The sequence below is a fragment of the Mercenaria mercenaria genome, chromosome 8, assembly GCF_021730395.1.
Source record: "Mercenaria mercenaria strain notata chromosome 8, MADL_Memer_1, whole genome shotgun sequence".
NCBI lineage: Eukaryota > Metazoa > Mollusca > Bivalvia > Venerida > Veneridae > Mercenaria > Mercenaria mercenaria.
Genome location: NC_069368.1, coordinates 36,788,479 through 36,807,011, shown reverse-complemented (window position 1 = coordinate 36,807,011; position 18,533 = coordinate 36,788,479).

The window sequence follows — 18,533 nt, the reverse complement described above, 5'->3', positions numbered from 1 at the left end:
AGTTGTTTTTGGAAATACGGTATTGACAGTGTGGCCGAATTGAGAACTTATTTGTCATTCAAAACAGAATTTGAAAAGAAATGAACGATAACTTCTTGCTCATTTAAGATGTGCTATTCTATCACTACGTACTGAGACTGAAACTGAAACTAAATAATTTGATTAAACGCCTATTTCTATACAATGACAGTATAATAACGACAATAATAATAATAACAATCATAACAGCCTTATCGAAACAAAATCTTCCCCCTGAGGATATTTTACCTCTATTGCGATTACCAGTGCTTAAAGCCTTACATGGTACGCCCAGACGGGCTGCATATAGTGGTTGAAACCCCCCGGTTAATGGTGCTATCACCGTTTATTTGGAAAAAAAAAGAAATACTACACACTACCTACCCATAGAGCCTGTATCAACAATTACGTTTAATTAAACAAACCTTGAAAATATAAATGTTGAAATGTAAAACCTTTTACAAAAGTTTAGAAACTATCATCTGCTGCGATCGCATATAAATCAGGTATCAAAAAATTTAGAACAATGCCACAAAGTCTCTGAAATACAGTGTCTTAAGATTTTTTTGAATGTGTCAAGTGATTTACTTTTGCGTAGTTCTAACTGCAGTTCATTCCACAGTGTCGGATTAATAGTACAGAAACTTCTGTTACTGAATGTTTTGCACTTGTTGTATGGAACAACATAACGACGTTCAGAATTTCCTGACGATCTTAAACCTTATCTACTAGGAGTATACTGTGTAAGCAATTCTATTAAATACATTGGTCCTCTACCAATGTGACAGCTATACATGAAAGAAAGTATCTTGAACTCAATCCTTGCTTTCACCGGCAACCAATGTAGGTGGTTTAAACATATTTTATTGCATATCAATATACATAATATCTACATCTCAAATACAAAACTTAATAATATTATATGCAAAAGGGTTGGGTAACAAGTTCTCTCAACATTATTACATACCCTCCCCTTAACAAAATTCACTTACATGAGATTTGGCTACAAAATGTGTATTGAAAAAGCTATGCAAAATTTTATATAATTGAAGTTAAAAGAAGAGGGAAAGAGGGAAGAAAGAATAGTAAGAGGAAGTCTAGTTAGATCAAGTACAACATAATGTTTATATTTCGCTTAAAACTAATATTTTAGTTTTTGCTTTCTAGATTTTTATTGTTGGTCTTGCTGTTGCAAAACTAAATCTAGATGAATTTGGACACAAAAGTCACTGTAGTATTTCAATTCTCAAATCGTTTTGTATCTTTAATAAATTTTTGAACACTTCTGAAAATAGCAATATTATCGTTTACTGATAAAGAAGGGTTTCCAAAAAGTAATGTATCTGTACTTATAGGATGATAGTCATTGGTTGACTGGAACATAACTATTCTTTGATTTATAAAGTTAGGACACTGAAAAAGATAGTGCTCACAATCTTCAATATGATATCCACAACTACAACTAAATTCAGTAGCTAAATGATTATTAAAAAGATCAAAACACAAGTTGCTGCATTTGTTTCTTAGTCAAGAGTGATAAATTGAATATTTTCGATCTCCAAAGGAATATATCTCCGGTACTTCTGGCGCTTTAAACCGTGTGGTCAATAATAACTTTTTGAAAGCTGATAGGCTTTCTAGTTGTCTTGTTTCAATGGGTAGTTCATTCCACAACGAGATAGAAGATGGAATAATTGAACTAGAAAATATTTCGGTACGTCTTCTTAAGATTTCATAATGTTCATTATTTCTTAAGTTATAGGGGTTATTATCACCGACTACATTAGGAAATAAATTACTTAAATATTCTGGGACCATATTATGTTTTATTTTATACATTAATATTAATTTTTGATATATCCGTCTTTCGACCAGAGATATCCATCCTATTTCCCTATAGAGATTTTCTAACGATACTGATCGCGTTGTACCAGTTACAATTCTTGCAGCTTCGTTCTGTAGTTTTTCAAGATTATCTTTTTCAAAATTTGTACAATTATCCCATACGACAGCTGCATATTCTAGCAATGGTCGGAGAAATGATATATAAATTTGATTCAAAGATTTCCTGCGCAATGAAGATTTCAGTTTGCGCATAATGCCTAAAATTTTTGAAGCGCACAGTAATATATTTTCAATGTGTTTATGCCATTTACCATTGCTACTTAAAGTCACACCAAGATGCTTGTGATCACTAACAATTGTAACTGGAACATTATCAAAAGTAAGATTAACATTGTGTGGCATTACGTTTGAAAAAAAAAATTGCCTCTGTTTTATTTGGATTAAAATCTACTAGCCACTGATGAGCCCATTGAGACACAATTAACAGGTCATGGTTTAAAATACCTTCTAAATCTGCAATATTTGCTGCTGTACATGCCAAAGATGTATCGTCGGCAAATAGACGGGAAATACTCAATAAATTGTCAACAATATCATTTACATAAATGAGAAATAACAAGGGACCTAACACTGACCCCTGTGGAACTCCAGCCATCACGGTCTTGAAATCTGATTGAGACGTCCCTACAAAGACATTCTGACAGCGATTTGATGAATAATTTTCAGTCCAGTTAAGAACGTTTCCTATTATTCCATTTTCTTGTAATTTAAATAATAAACCTGTGTGCCAGACGCGTTCGAATGCCTTGGAAATATCACAAAATACTAGGCAAGTATTCGTTTTCGAGTCTAGTGATTGAGTAATTTGGTGATATATGTCGATTAATTGATAAACTGTTGAATGACCTTTCAAAAAACCTGACTGATACGAATAAAGTAGCTTATTTTCGTGGAGATAATTGTATACGTATTTATACACCGTTCTTTCCATCAATTTACCTACACAACTTAAGAGAGCGATAGGTCTATAATTGCTAACCGAATGAATATCGCCTTTCTTAAAGAGTGGCATTACCATGGCTTTTTTCCAAATGTTGGGAAAAATACCTTCGTTTAAAGACCTATTAAACAGTAAACATAAAGGTTTGGCTATCGAATATTTAGTATTTTTCAAAACTTTATGACTAATTAAATCTAAACCTACTGCTTTATTAACCTCAAGATTAGATATTATATCTATAATATCATTTTCTGTAATAATTATATTGGATAGTGAATTTTCTGTTCCTTTTCGCATTTCTGGAAGGTTAACATTTCTATCATCAATACTCGAAATAGATACAAAGTAATCATTAAGACATGTCGCTTTACCAACATCAGTAAAGTAAAATTGTTCCGAATTGTCATCATTAACCTTTTTCAGTGGCAGTATTATTTCCGATTTTTTATTTGTTTTTACTAAATAACGTAAGTGTTTCCAGTATTCTTTATGATTATTTATCCTGGCCTCAGCAATATTTTCTTCAATATTACTAAAAAAACTTTTCCTTTGCAGACTTTTTGAGATTATTAACTTTATTCTAAGTGATTTGAATTTAGTCCAATCTGTAATGATGTAATGATGAGTTATTGTCATCACTTGATCGGTGTCGGCGTCGGCGTAGCCAGGTTAAGTTTTATGTTTAGGTCATCTTTTCTCCTAAACTATCAAAGCTATTGCTTTGAAACTTGGAATACCTGTTCACCATCATAAGCTGACCCTGTATAGCAAGAAACATAACTCCATCTTGCTTTTTGCAAGATTTATGGCCCCTTTTGTACTTAGGAAATATCAGATTTCTTGGTTAAGTTTTATGTTTAGGTCAACTTTTCTCCTAAACTATCAAAGCTATTGCTTTGAAACTTGGAATACTTGTTCACCATCATAAGCAGACCCTGTACATCAAGAAACATAACTCCATCTTGCTTTTTGCAAGATTTATTGCCCCTTTTGGACTTAGAAAATCAGTTTTCTTGGTTAAGTTTTATGTTTAGGTCAGCTTTTATTCTAAACTATCAAAGCTATTGCTTTGAAACTTGGAATACTTGTTCACCATCATAAGCAGACCCTGTACATCAAGAAACATAACTCCATCTTGCTTTTTGCAAGATTTATGGCCCCTTTTGGACTTAGAAAATATCAGATTTCTTGGTTAAGTTTTATGTTTAGGTCAACTTTTTCTCTTAAACTATCAAAGCTATTGCTTTGAAACTTGCAACACTTGTTGACCATCATAAGCTGACCCTGTACAGCAAGCAACATAACTCCATCCTGCTTTTTGCAATAGTTATTGCCCCTTTTGGACTTAGAAAATCATTCTCTTAGTTGAGTATTATGTTTAAGTCAACTTTTCTCATAAACTATCAAAGCTATTGCTTTAAAACTTGCAACAGTTTTTCACCATCATAAGTGGACACTGAACATCAAGAAACATAACTCTATCCTGCTTTTTGCAAGAATGATGGCCCTTTTTAGACTTAGAAAATCGTGGGTAGGACAATATTTCTATCACACAAAAAAAATCAGATGAGCGTCAGCACCCGCAAGGCGGTGCTCTTGTTTGACTTTTTATTGCTTTAGATCTATGTCGATCTCTGAGTTTAGAGTACTTTCTTATTTCCGAGTCATACCACGGTTTATCACGTGGACGAATCACTATTTCTTTGGATGGAATACAACGTGACATTAGTGAAAGAAGAACCTCATTAAAACAAGAACATGCATCATGAACAGATACCGTATTTGACTGTATAAAATCCCAATTTTCTAAATTTATCAAGTTGTTTAATAACTCGAAATTTGCTCTTTTATAATACCAGATTTTTCTACGAGTACATGTTATATTTTCATCGCATATTTTTATATATAAAAACGTTACTTTATAATCACTTATCTCACTTTCTACGTCAATTACCCCGCTGTAAACATGTTCAATTCCATCAGATATTAATATGGGATCAATAAGAGTTGACGAACTGTCAGTAACCCTAGTCGGTTCTTGGATAACATTTTCAAGACTATTAACTATAACCAGTTGTTTTAAATTGTTTAGATTAGCATTTAATAGGTCCTCATTCAAGTCCCCGACTATTGTTAAATTAGACATAACGTTGTATGCATTTTCTATACAAATATTAAAATCATTCCAGAAAATAACTGGAGTACCAGGCGGGCGGTATACACTACAAAGTAAACCTTTAAAAGATATATAGCGAATTTCTAGCCAAATCGCCTGATTTGATGGCTTTTCTAAATCATAACGACGTTTCGACCACAGATTATTTGAGACATATGTAAGAATTCCACCTGAGTGCGCAGACATATCGCATCTGTGACATGTGAAATGCTCCAAACTAATCACTTCATTTGGTACATTTTCATTTAAATGTGTTTCTGTAAAACAGAGAATGTCAAAATCTAAAAGATTGTCATGTACATAATTCATTTTATTTCTAATACTCCTAATATTTAAATGGCAAATCGAAAGTGAATTTGACTGCTCCGGGATACTATTGAATTCAGAACTGTCTGGTCCTGGATTTGTTTCTACATCTCCGGCCATTATCACTAGCATTAATACAATCACACCAAAGTTGACAAAATTAAAATTAAGAAACTTAAATGCTAAAAGGCATATTTCAAATGACCTTAGTACACAGTAAACAAGAAAATGGCCAATGTTCATTCGGTAATATTTAAAATATTGCTTCACTTGTGTCCTGTGGGTTTTATTATAAAATAATCCAATGGACACCCTGTGTGATACTATGTCATTACCCATTAGGTTAAAAATTCATTAAATCAATACTATAGTTTAGGGTGCATTGGCTATGCAACAAATTTAAATCGCGGAATGTGCAAAAAGCTAACTCTGACGTATACTGTTGTACTATAATGCTAGAATAACTAATATGAGTGATAAGAGAAAGGATAGACAGAAGAAGAAATAACATCTTATTGAAGTAATAGTAGTAAATTGAGATACCAATGTAGGTCATACAATGCTTGTTTAGAACTGTCAAATTTCCTTCTGTTAAGGACAAGTTTTGTGCACATGTTTTGAATACGTTGCATCTTACACTAAACTAAAATTTCAGCGGCTGCTTTTGTTAGATATTTACGGATGTAATTCGTAGTTAATTCAACATGGCTGTACGACATTTACGATTTACATGATCTTTAAAGTTCAAGGTTTCGTCAAGAAATGCATCTAAATGTGCTTTCACGTTTGATATCATCACCGGCAATGTTAATCGAATTTGTAAATCATTTGTTCAATTGAGGTCTGCTGCCAAACATGATAAATTCTGTTTTTGAAGTGTTCATTTTCAGTTTGTTTCTATTCATCCAGTCATTGATTATAACTGCGCACCGTTCAAGGTCTCCGGTCGCTTGTGATTCTACGGAAACAGATGTGACTTGCTATATGATCATCAGCAAAGCCATAGACTGACATGGATTTTGGAATGACATCAAAAAGGGTTCCAGTATAGGTGAGATACAACCACGGACCAAGGCAACTGCCTTGGGGCATACTGCATTCAAGATGGCGGTCTGATGAATATACATTGTTGACATAAATCTTACAAATACGAGGCCTTAAGTAGGAGCCTACCCATTGAAGAGCTGTTTCACAGACACCATACTGTGCTTTTAGGACATCTGTAAGAATGTCGTGGTCGACAGTGTCAAATGCCGCACTTAAGTCAATTGCAATAAGAGCCGTGACTTCCTATTTCTCCATACCACTTAGAAGATCATTAACCAACCGAAGCAGCGCAGATTCACAGGAGTGGTATTTCCTATATACAGACTGGTTCTTAGGCAAAAGACTGTTTTGATTTACATGTTTGTTTAATCTATAAAGAACAACTGATAAATTACTCACAGGACAATAATTGGAAAGCTCTAGTTCAAGACCTGCTTTTTTAGCAAAGGTCTAACAACTGCTTGTTTGTATTTCACAGGAAAAACAGTTTATCTACATGTGATTTCAGAATACGTGTTGGCAATATGTCAAGCTTTGAAGAAGTAGTATTCAATTTATTGAGTGTTTTCACTTCATATTGAGTCAATTCAGTAAATTTGTTTAAAGTTTGTACATCCTTTACTTAAGGTTAAAAGTTTTGGTGTTCACTTAGGGATTTGCGTATTTTTGAGATTTTTGCCATGAAAAAGTCAGCAAATTTTTCGACCAATGAATAATTGGACTCTCCTCGAGGCAGTGGGTTTCCGGTTTAGTGCCAGTAAGTTCAGATACTAATCCATACAGAGTCTTGGAATCACCTTTAGCATTCTCTTTCTTTTCACTGAGTGTGTCTCTCTTTTGACGTTTGATTTCAAAATTCTATTCGTTTCTTACTGCTTTATACGACTCAAACTGATCTGTTTTACCGTAACGCCTCCATGTACGCTCAGACTTTCTGACTTGTTGTTTTAGATGCTGCAAATTTTTATTGAACCATGGTTTTGGTGCTCTCTGAATTATAGTTTTCTCTTTTATGGGAGCGTGCTTATTCAAGACATCCTCTATTTCTGATTCAAACTCAATCACAAACTTGTTAATATTCTGTGAAGTGGGGTGTATGAACATGAAAACCGTCTCATTTCATGCAGAATGCATTCTAGTAGTGAAAAATAGTGATTAAAGCACTCGTTCTACACGAATTTGCGCAAAAAATGGGAAAATTTGGATCTATTTATTATGGACTTCTTTCGACTACACCACGGAAGCACATTTTCGACCGAATTACTGACCTTATTCCTATGAGCATTGTGTACTGGAAGAAACCGGAACAACGCCGATTCCAAAAAAGTACCACGAATTTTCAACTCGATATATCTGAAGAAGCTTTCGTGTGTACGAGCCCTCCGTAAGGATTTTAATTTACCCAATATACAAAACTTTTTCACCTATATAAAAATAAAGTTCGGCAACAAATAGAGGTTTTGAATGAGGTCGTAGAAATTTAGCGGTGTGCCGTAATCATGGAAACGGCTACTGAAGCTGGTAATCGCGGAAACTCGAAAACTTTCTTTTGTCATATTTCAAAAAAGTAATGGTATTAGAAACTTGATTTTTTCATATTTTTATTAAGTTATGAATACCTATTGTTTGGAATGATTTTATTCTAAATATCTTATTAAATTTCTCAATTGTCGTCAGCACGTGCAATTTTAGTTATTAGCACGTGCATTCAGTTGTGAACCAACAAGGTGCCTCTTATAATCAGAAAATGTTTTCTGGACTTAATTACAATTATTGCTGATTTTTGGCTTGAAAATTTTGTATAATACGCATGCAATTAAAATTCTAAACGTTTTGATACGTCCGTTTAACACCATTTCACATATCAATGCAGCGGATTGCATGCCATATGCGTTATTCATTCGCTTCCTTTTTCAATACACATACACAATGAAGTTAGGGAATAACTCGCTAAATCTCGGCTTGGAATATTTAACATATATAATATTTTAAAAAATGTTTATCAAATTATTTTTTTTTTTTTTTTTTTTGGTGACATCGTAACCTGTCAGTATTGTATAGATACGCTTAACTTTATAACGCATGCATAAAATTGTTCTCATTTTCGTTGATATCTTTACTATTACTGTTACGAAGTAAAGTATTTTAGATTTTATACTTCTATCACTTTAATAATAATAATAATTTTAATAGTAATAATGATATTACCGGACTTCTCTCCATAGTTTAGCAGTACAATAATTGGAGTAAACTAGGCCTAGAGTAAAGACTCCCAGTGTGTGTAGAACGGTTCTACCAAAGTGATGCTAATGTACATGTTTATATGGAAAACTGGGGAAACCTGGTGCACCATGTGTCAATTGCTAAATATCAGATAACAATGCTAAATGCCAAACACCTTATGCAAAATGTTTTGAAAACGAAATGACATTTATTAAGTACTATGGAAGGCTAAGGAAAGCCGGTGTGTCAAGCTAATTGCCAAATGCTAAATGACAGTTATTGCAAAATGCTATTTGCTATATGCTTAATGTCAAATATTGCCTGTGAAATGGTAATTGTCAAACAATAAATGATAATTGTTAATTGCAAATACGAAACAATAAATGCCAAATGCGTATTGCTAAGTACTTATTCAGGTAAAGAGCTGAATATCAGTGTATAAATGCATCCTGTAAATAGTCATTGACCTTTGTAACATAACTTTGTCACTATTAAAAATATTTCTTAACATTTTAGAGTGAAAAGTTTCGATCATGTCATCTTTAACCCTGTTAAAGAACATGTTATTGCATCAAATCAGGCTGATAGAACTTCATATATTTTCATATGATTAAAAGTAACGGCCATTAGTGTAAGGGGATCATTTACTCACAAAGTTAAAGCATTTGACGAGTAGCATTTGTCATTTGACAATCATTATAGGCATTTAGCACAAAGGATATGGCATTTGGCATTTGATATGTATTGAAGGCCGGTGCGCCATAAATATAGCCAAATGTTAAATGACAATAATTTAATGCAAAATTCCAATAACTTAATGCTATACACCAAATACTTAATGCTAAATGCCAATCACTTAATGCAAAATGCCAAATACTTTATATAAAATGCAACAAACCAAATGCGATATATCTATTGAAGATCAATGCGCAATGGTAACTGCAAAAATGTTAATGCAAAATAAAAAATGCTATTTACGAACTGCTTAATTTCAAAACTTGGCTTTCGAACGGTAATTGTCAAAGATAAAATTAATGTTGTTTTTTTTTTTTTGTTAAAACAATAAATGTCAAAATGCTCATTGCTAAGTTTCCATTGAAATAAAGAGCTGAATATATCAGTTATAAAATCATTGCCCTTCGTTACATAATTTTGTATCTGTAACATATCTTAGTCTATTATATAATAAACATTTTACAGCAAAATGTTTCGGTTCCATGTCCCTGTAACATCTTCAACGTAATTGCTTTAAATTAGACAGGCAGGACATCTATTTTTTTCCAAATGAGTAAAAGTTACATTCATTAGTTGAAGAGATAAAGATCACAATGATAACTTGAGAATTACCATTTATCATTTGACAAAAAGAATTTGTTTTTATCTTCTTCTTCTCGTTCGCAACTACATTGTCAGACCAGTAGCCTTGATGAAACTTGTGGTTTGCCGCAGATCCTCAGTGCCTCCATACAGTTTCTGCTGTATTGTTGTATCTATCGGCCAAGTCGCAGCTCGCTCATGGCCATGCCTTTTTACATCTCCGAAGTATATGCTCCGCAGTCTGTTCTTCCTCACAACATAAACAAGTTGGCGATGGTGCCAGTCTGTATTTCTTGTACATGTGAGCATTGAGCTTGTTGTGCCCCGAGCGAAGCCTGACCAACATCACTTGTTAAGACCGATCAAGGAAATGAAAAGCATCTTCCTCTATCTTTAGTCTCGTTAGTGCCTTGATGATGTTGACTTTTTTCTTGTAACTTACAGGTTTTGATGGTTGTTCTGACTGAGCTTCTAGCTTAGCCAGTTTGTCTGCCTCTTCATTGCCTGCAAGTCCACAATGGATGTAATCCACTGGTGCTACTTTGCAGGTTATACTCAGGCTCTGTATTCTCCTGGCTAGTGCGGAGCTTTATTGTTGATCAGAACTTCCATAACAGACAGTGCATATGTGAGAAAGACGACTGAGGAGCTTTCTTCTGCCGAGTCTTCAACCATTGAGAAGGCCTTCACGAGTGCTTCAGTCTCTGTCTTGTAATTGCTGCAATGTTTTCCTGTGGCTGCATGTAGAGTTTTTATGACATTTAGCATTTTGTATGCGGCATATAGTACTTTGTATGTAGAATTTAGCATTAAGTATGTGACATTAACATTAAGCTTTTGACATTTAGCATCAACAACTTCTTATTTATCATTTGGCAGTTAGAACAGCGTATCGGTCCCCACTAATTGCGCAGGGACAATGAGCCCCAGTGTTACGAAAAGAGAAGTTCGGCAAGCATTTAAGATGATGTTAGATGATCTGTTTTTGCAATTCAAAATGTAGTTCCATGTTGTTGGTGAGATCTTGTATATGAGTCAGATAAGGATGTGACAGTTATAGCTTTGGTTTAGCTGTATTGCATATTGTATTGAGAAAAGATCTAGATCACTTTCACTGTGAATTTCCATGTCTACATGTATACGGGTTATCGCTAAATGACAAATTTCATGGAAGTATTTTCAGATGGTGATGTTTTTCAGACAGATGTTTCTTTAATATTTGTAACCTAGCATCTCAATATATATATATTTTCATTTTTGGTGAGAAAACTATGTTATATTTTATGGCTATATATGTGTTTTTATATCATTGAAATGTTGTAAAGCACTGAAAATGAAGTTTCAAGATTTAATTGTTTATATCAAACAAATGAAGATTGTGACATTGTACCATTTCGGTATTTTCACTCAAAGCAAATTGATTCTAATATAGTGTGCATATTGATAAGTACCGGAACAGTCGTACAAAGTTGCAATAAAGAATAAATCCTAGCACTGAGACGTCTAGGATTTATTCAGATTGCTCAATTTGAGTAAGTGGTAGTGCGTGGGGGTGGGGGGATCCGGGATTTGGCCATCCGCAGTTATTCATTAACACTTGAAATTCGTCCTTACACATAGTCCTATACTTACGTTCTGTTTTCTTTTTAAAACGAAATGATGGTATATGTATGTTTTTAATGTTTAGAATATAAGTCATCATAGTAAAACGATCATTTGGATTTCATTTTGTTTTTCAATTTGTCAATAAACTCTAAAGTGTTTTGTATATAAAATATCTAGAAATATGCGGTTTATTGAAGCAATGGAGCCGGAATGAAAATGTATAAAGATAACATTTACTGATCATCCTTTTGCAAACTGTCACTTTAACATATGTATTTTCTTCGTAACCGCATGCAGAGGATGTATATTGCTATTACAAATGTGCATGAAAGAAATACAGACATACTCTTTCAAAAACATCGTATTTTCTTTTTATTTTTCCATCCGGTCTATATACAAAATATATAGTACTTGATAACATACCAATGCTGATGATATCTCCGGAAAGCGTATTGCATAATACGAGATTTCAATAGAGTAACAATGAGTGACCCACCCCGAAAAAAAAGAAATACGCAAAACATTATTATTATTTCGCAAATTTCAACGTACATTCTTTCTACCTGTACATTAGCATCACTTTGGTAGAACCGCTCTACACACACTGGAAGCCTTACCCTAGGCCTCGTTTACTCCCATAATGGTTCCGCTGAATTATAAAGAAAAGTCCGGTAATATGATTAATTATGAAAACAAATGAAGTATCAAATCTAAAATATTTCATTTCGTAACAGTAATAGTAAAAATATAAACGAAAAAGGGAACAATTTTATGCATGCATTATAATATGTTAAGCGTATCTATACAATACTGACAGCTAACAAAAGGCAATGTCACAAAAACAATTTATCCACATGTTTTCCAACAATTAATTAAATAAACTTTGTTGTTTTTCATATTAATATCTATTACATATTCCAAGCCGATATTTAACGCATTATTAATTAACTTCATTGTCCATATGTATTGAAAAAATGAAGCGAATTAATAGCTTGTATGGCATGTAATCCGCTGCATTAATATAAAAAATGATGTAAGACTGATGTATCAACATTTTTAGAATTTTAATTGCATGTGTATTATACAAAATTTTCAAGCCAAAAAATGAGCAATAATTGTAATTAAGTCCAGAAAACATTTTCTGATTAAAAGAATGCACCTCGTTGGTTCACAACTGAATGCACATGCTTATTACTAAAATTGCATGTGCTGGCGACAATTAACAAATTAAATAAGATATTTAGAATATAATCACTGCAAACAATAGGTATTTATAACTTAATGAAAATATGAAAAATCAAGTTTCTAATACCATTACTTTTTGAAATATGACAAAAGAAAGTTTTCGAGCTTCCGCGATTACCAGCTCCAGTAGCCGTTTCCATGGTTACGGCACACCGCTAAATTTCTACGACCGATCTTAAAAGTCAGTTCTTACTTTACTTAATTGTTTTATCATAGTAAAAAAGTTTTGTATGATGGGTAAATTAAGTGTGACATACATTTTGGAAAGATTCCTCGTATAATAGTAATTCTGTACACAGCTTTGTTACATTTATTACAAATGTGGTTGTAACACAGCTTTATTCATTTTCTTTTTCACACGTATAACCGTAATGCGACGCTATTATTATTATTATTATTATTATTTTGGATGTTTTAGTAAGTGCAATCATTTTTACAAAATCATGGGTAATTAATAATTCTGGCCATACAGAATTGACGGACTGAAATACGGACAGCGCCAAAACATTATCAAATTTTGCAGGAAATAAAAGTTTATTCTAAATCTTGAACACATAACAAGCTTTTTTTCTTATAAATGTCATTCACAGAAGCTATCAATATAGTGTACATGCAATACACAAAACCATTTATTGTTATAGCTTTGTACAAAACCTGACATTTCGTTCCAAGCAGACGCAATTAAATAAGTATCGGATTGTTATGTAACAGTCTTTGACACGTGTAATTGTAAAACGGTGAACTGCAGAATAAAATGCAATGAAATGACGTCCCTCGGGAAATTACTTGGACAGTTTCTGGTCCCTTAATCACTCGGCATTGCATCCCGTACAGCTACAAGTATAAAGATGTAGAACTGACAAACTATAAATGATACTGTATTAACTTATTACATTTGCGCTGCGCTCCTTAGAGATAAAAGTGGCAGGGGATAAAACGTATTTTAGGTGCAAACTGCGTTCATTGACAGAAGGATAATTGTATTTCTTCGAAACTGAGTGCAAATTGCAGCAAATACATTACGCGGATTTTCCAAGATACCATGACATCCATTTTGACTACGGAAATTCTTTGATGAGAGTTCTCGTGATTTTTTCTAATTTCTCATTAGCTGCTGAATGATCATAAGAATGGTCTTCTAAAGCCCTTGTGCTAGTTTTCAAACAGGCAGTATAATGCAATTATCATTGCATTAGGTGAAATAGTAAGCTTGGCTACCACTTTACTATAAAGCTTAAATATCAACAGTAACAATATTTTAAATTTGTAACTTATTTTTTGAAAAATATCATGAATATTGTTTTCAATATAAAAGACACATATTACTTTCTAATTGTTAATAACAATGACCCTAGTCGGCTTTCAGTGTGGACTACATGAATTCGCCGGACAACTACAGGTAGTATAGACAACTGAAAGTTAAATGTTTCGAAGTGTAATGACTCAATCAAATCAGGCAAATGTCTCCACAACTTGACCTTCTAAATATATATGTAGAAACATTTTACAACGAAAGCATTAACTGATAATTGTAAGTTAGGGGAGACAACTTGATTAAGATGTCATCCGGAAAATTTCTGATCCGTTTATGACTGTACATAACTGTATATATAATACTCGGTAGAAAGCATGTATCTATGCTTCACTGTGTCTGAAATGGCGGATGGACCGTTATTAAACTTAAACACTGACTGGCATGTATCTATATTTTCTGAGTTAAGCATACAGTCAGGTCCTTATTAGTTATTTCATCCCGTGTTGTAGAAGTAATTACCTTCTTGCAAATTCATGTATATATAAATAGAACTTACTTGTAAAATTACAAACGTAATGTAATTTAAAACCAATTGTAATCAATTCGAAACAAAAAAACGCAATTTAGAATAGAATGTTCCTTTACAGAGAGGACTGTGTTAAATGGTTTGTATTTTATTTCCCTGAAAGCAGTTATAAAATGCATCTAGGGATTTTTTGGAAGAATACGCTTTTTCCTTGTACCTAATAAGCGTCCACATAACTTGTCCGAACCGCAACGTCTTGCACATCAGTACAATTATAGACAGTGTTGTTTTTATTCCAAAATATACCTTTAAATTGATAGGGAATCAATCCTGCGCGAAGCGACGAAAATCGGGATCGATCCCTCAACAGTAATATACGATATACCGAATGAGATATTTACTATCGACTTGAAAAGTTCATCGGTCCGTGCCGTCATTGGACAGTTCTTTTCAAATGTTTAGTTTAATCAGTTTAATCATATTTTATTGTACATATATACATATTCTATACACGCACACATACAACAAGCATACATAAATACATCAATGTAAATATACAAAAAGGGTTGGGCCAGAAGTTATAAAACATTACCTGGGGCTCTCAGATGTTTTCAAATGTTATGGGATGAGTTGAAGTCGGATCGATTCCCGATTGAGACAGTGCTTTGTTTCATATTCTACTATGTTTGTCTCTATTAAAACACTCTTACGATAGAATGACGTCACGTTAACGTGTGGTGAAGTGAAAGTGTTTGTTGCGACCAAGAAAGAGTGCTTCTATATTTCATCTACACATGTTCATATTGTTTAGGCGTTTTTTTTTCATGAAAATATTTGTTGTTATAGCTTATTTGCCAACCAACCCCAATATTCTAAAATGTTGGTACTTTCATGATAAAATACAGAATATCTCTCTTATATGTTCGGTGACCCCCAATTTTTCCCCCCTTATTTTGAAGCAATTTTGAGACTCAATGAATACAAAAAAAATTTCAAAAATCTTAACTGTAGAAATAAAGTTATGCTATCTTTAGACTGATACAAGTACTGGTCTCATGGGAAAAAAGTGGGTGGGGTAATTATATTGCCTTGTGAAAATGAATTACAGTATTATGTGAAAATCATTAAAATTTCATACTGACTTCATAGCATATTCAAACTGAATTGTTAGAAATACAATTATTTTACAACTGATAAAGATAGTTTGTGTTTTGAAATGTACCCCCAATTTTTCCAGGTTTTCAAATTTCACTTTTGTCTTGACAGTGTGTGTAGAAAATGGCCGATATAATGTAAAGGAGTTCGGTGACCTACCCTTTTTGTGCTTTTATATGCAACAGATACTAAAGATCTTCAAACATGCAAAGTATGAAAAAATTCTTAATTGTAGAACAAATTGGTCTGAAACGTATCCAACATCCTTAAGGGCATATTAGAATCGAAATAATTTATAGCAAAACCATGTTTTAACACTATTTATACACTCGGGTGGTAATACGTCGCACAAATAATTTCACTCGGGCTGCACCCTCGTGAAATTATTACGCCCGACATATAACCGCCCATCGTGCATACATAATGTTAAAGCACTCTTTTGCTATAAATTATTTCTTAATTAATATTATGCCCGTAACATATATCTAATAAGAATATTTTACTGCATTAACAGTTTCGTAAAAGCAAGCCGAAAGTAAAACAGGGGCATAATTCATGGACTAGTGGACCTACGAATACAAAATGACGATATTTCATTTTGTTCCAGTTTTGTTAGTTCTCCTCTCTTCTCTGTCTTTCAGCTTGGATTTAAGCTGTTCAGTAGTTAATCGTCTAAATTGTTTTCTAATTTTCTGTCCTATGAATTTGTGGTGGCAAACTTCTGTCTTTTCCTGCAATCTAAACAATTTATTTATTTATTTGGGTTTTACGGCGCAACACAGTATAGACAAAGGTAAAATAATCTTTTTAAATGTTTCTGCTATTTTATTTTATATTTACTCTAATTATGGGATGACAGTTGTTCTGGGGTCATTTTGTCAAGTCCATTCAGTATATAAATTATAAGGAAATAAACTGACCCATTTAAAATTACTTCAGGCGTCAAATACAATGTACTATTTAAGAAGTTTACTTTTTAAACCATTATTGTTGAATGTATTATAAATTTATTTCTTACTCCTATGTAGTTATCTAAATCTGTTATTAATGTGATTGTTCAATATGAACTTCCATATAAAACATACACAGCTGTATTAGCCAATGCACACTTAAAGAACAGAACAGAACATTTTATTTAGGATTTAAACTTTATAGTTTCTCATCGATAAACATAATCATTACGGTCCAAATATATAGTTATTAATAACAGAGGATCATATATAAACAAACTACATCCATGTTTTATATAAATATTCTCTCTTACTACATTTGTATATTTCTTAAGCAATTTACATGCACCAGCGTATGTACACAAATTGTATAACAACTTTCTCTTAGTACATGTCAAAATTTCATACTAGATTTTCTTATATAATATTAAGTATGCATGCTCTCTGCACTTTTACATACGACCGGGTATTTATAAAGCGAAATAAAATGTAGCTTTTAAGGTAGTATGCGCCCTTTCTAGAGATTTTTAAAACATCGTCGGATTCTGCTCAAATCTGGATTAAATACATGTCACATAACTGCCGTTGCGTAAATATAGTTTTTATTTTATTTTGACGTCGGTAACATAGCAACATAATGACGTCAAAGCGCCATCTGCCGGCTCTTACTGAAATAGGGGTGTTTCTGTCTTTTTCGTTGTATCCTTTTTATTAGTGCATCAAAATTTAAAATTCAAACTACACTGTAATCGCGAAGAAAATATCTCTGAAAACATTATTAAATATTTGTCGTTAATTCCCCCAGTGTGTGTAAATCAGCAAAAATGCAACGTCAAAACGTTATAAACGTACCTGTTTTTAACGCACTGTTGCATCTTTGACTGCGTACAACGAAAAAACGGCGCGGTAATTCTTTTTTAGAAATTTGCTGTGAATTCCTCTATCATTTCTGCACTAAATGGACTAATAAAAAACAAACCTTCTCGATTTAGATTTTTCAGCATTCAGCTCGATATGAAACGCGATGCATTGTTTGTGTAACGTCAAATATTTATCATGTCACTTTGCAGTGATTCATATCAGTTTAATTTCTTAAAACTTCGATATCCAAACACTGAAATAAATATTTAAAATGAAAACTTATGAAAACTGTTCAATTGTGTTGGGTATAAATCAATGAAACCAACACAAATACACTTCAATTTAAGGACATTTCATTGTCGTTATAAAATTAAAAAAAAAGAACAGCAATTATCTACTACAACCAGCTATCCAGTTGTTCATTAAGTAGTTGTAATCCATTGGAATAATTTTGTTTTCACTATTAAAATATGTTTGTTACCATGACAATTTCGACAACGATCTTTTGTCTTCCTCAGATGTATCATACTACGAATATCGGCTATCTTTCGGCCTTTTCCGTCAGTTTCCGTAATAAGATTAATCTAAGGAAGATTAATCTAAGGAAGACAACAGACCATTGTCAATACTGTGATGGTAACAAACATTTTAGAAGTGAAAAAAGAAATTTATTCTAATAATACCTGCAATTTCTATTTGTCATCGTTGTAGAGAGTAGAACAGTGCAAGAACAGTAGAACACCTCTAAATTTGGCGTCCTTTTTGTAAAAATAACATGCTAGTTAGTAATTATTTTAGTAACTGGTTTACTGAAAAATTATGATACAAGGCATCAAAAGAAAAAAAAATCGTCCAGTATCTGGGATACAAGGATAACCAGTTTAGACGGATAAGTATATATTTATTCTTTCGACTGAATCACGGAAGCACATTTTTCACCCAGTTATTACTAAATACCATATGGGTTTTGTTCGTCTCATAATTATTTTATGACGATTTCTGTC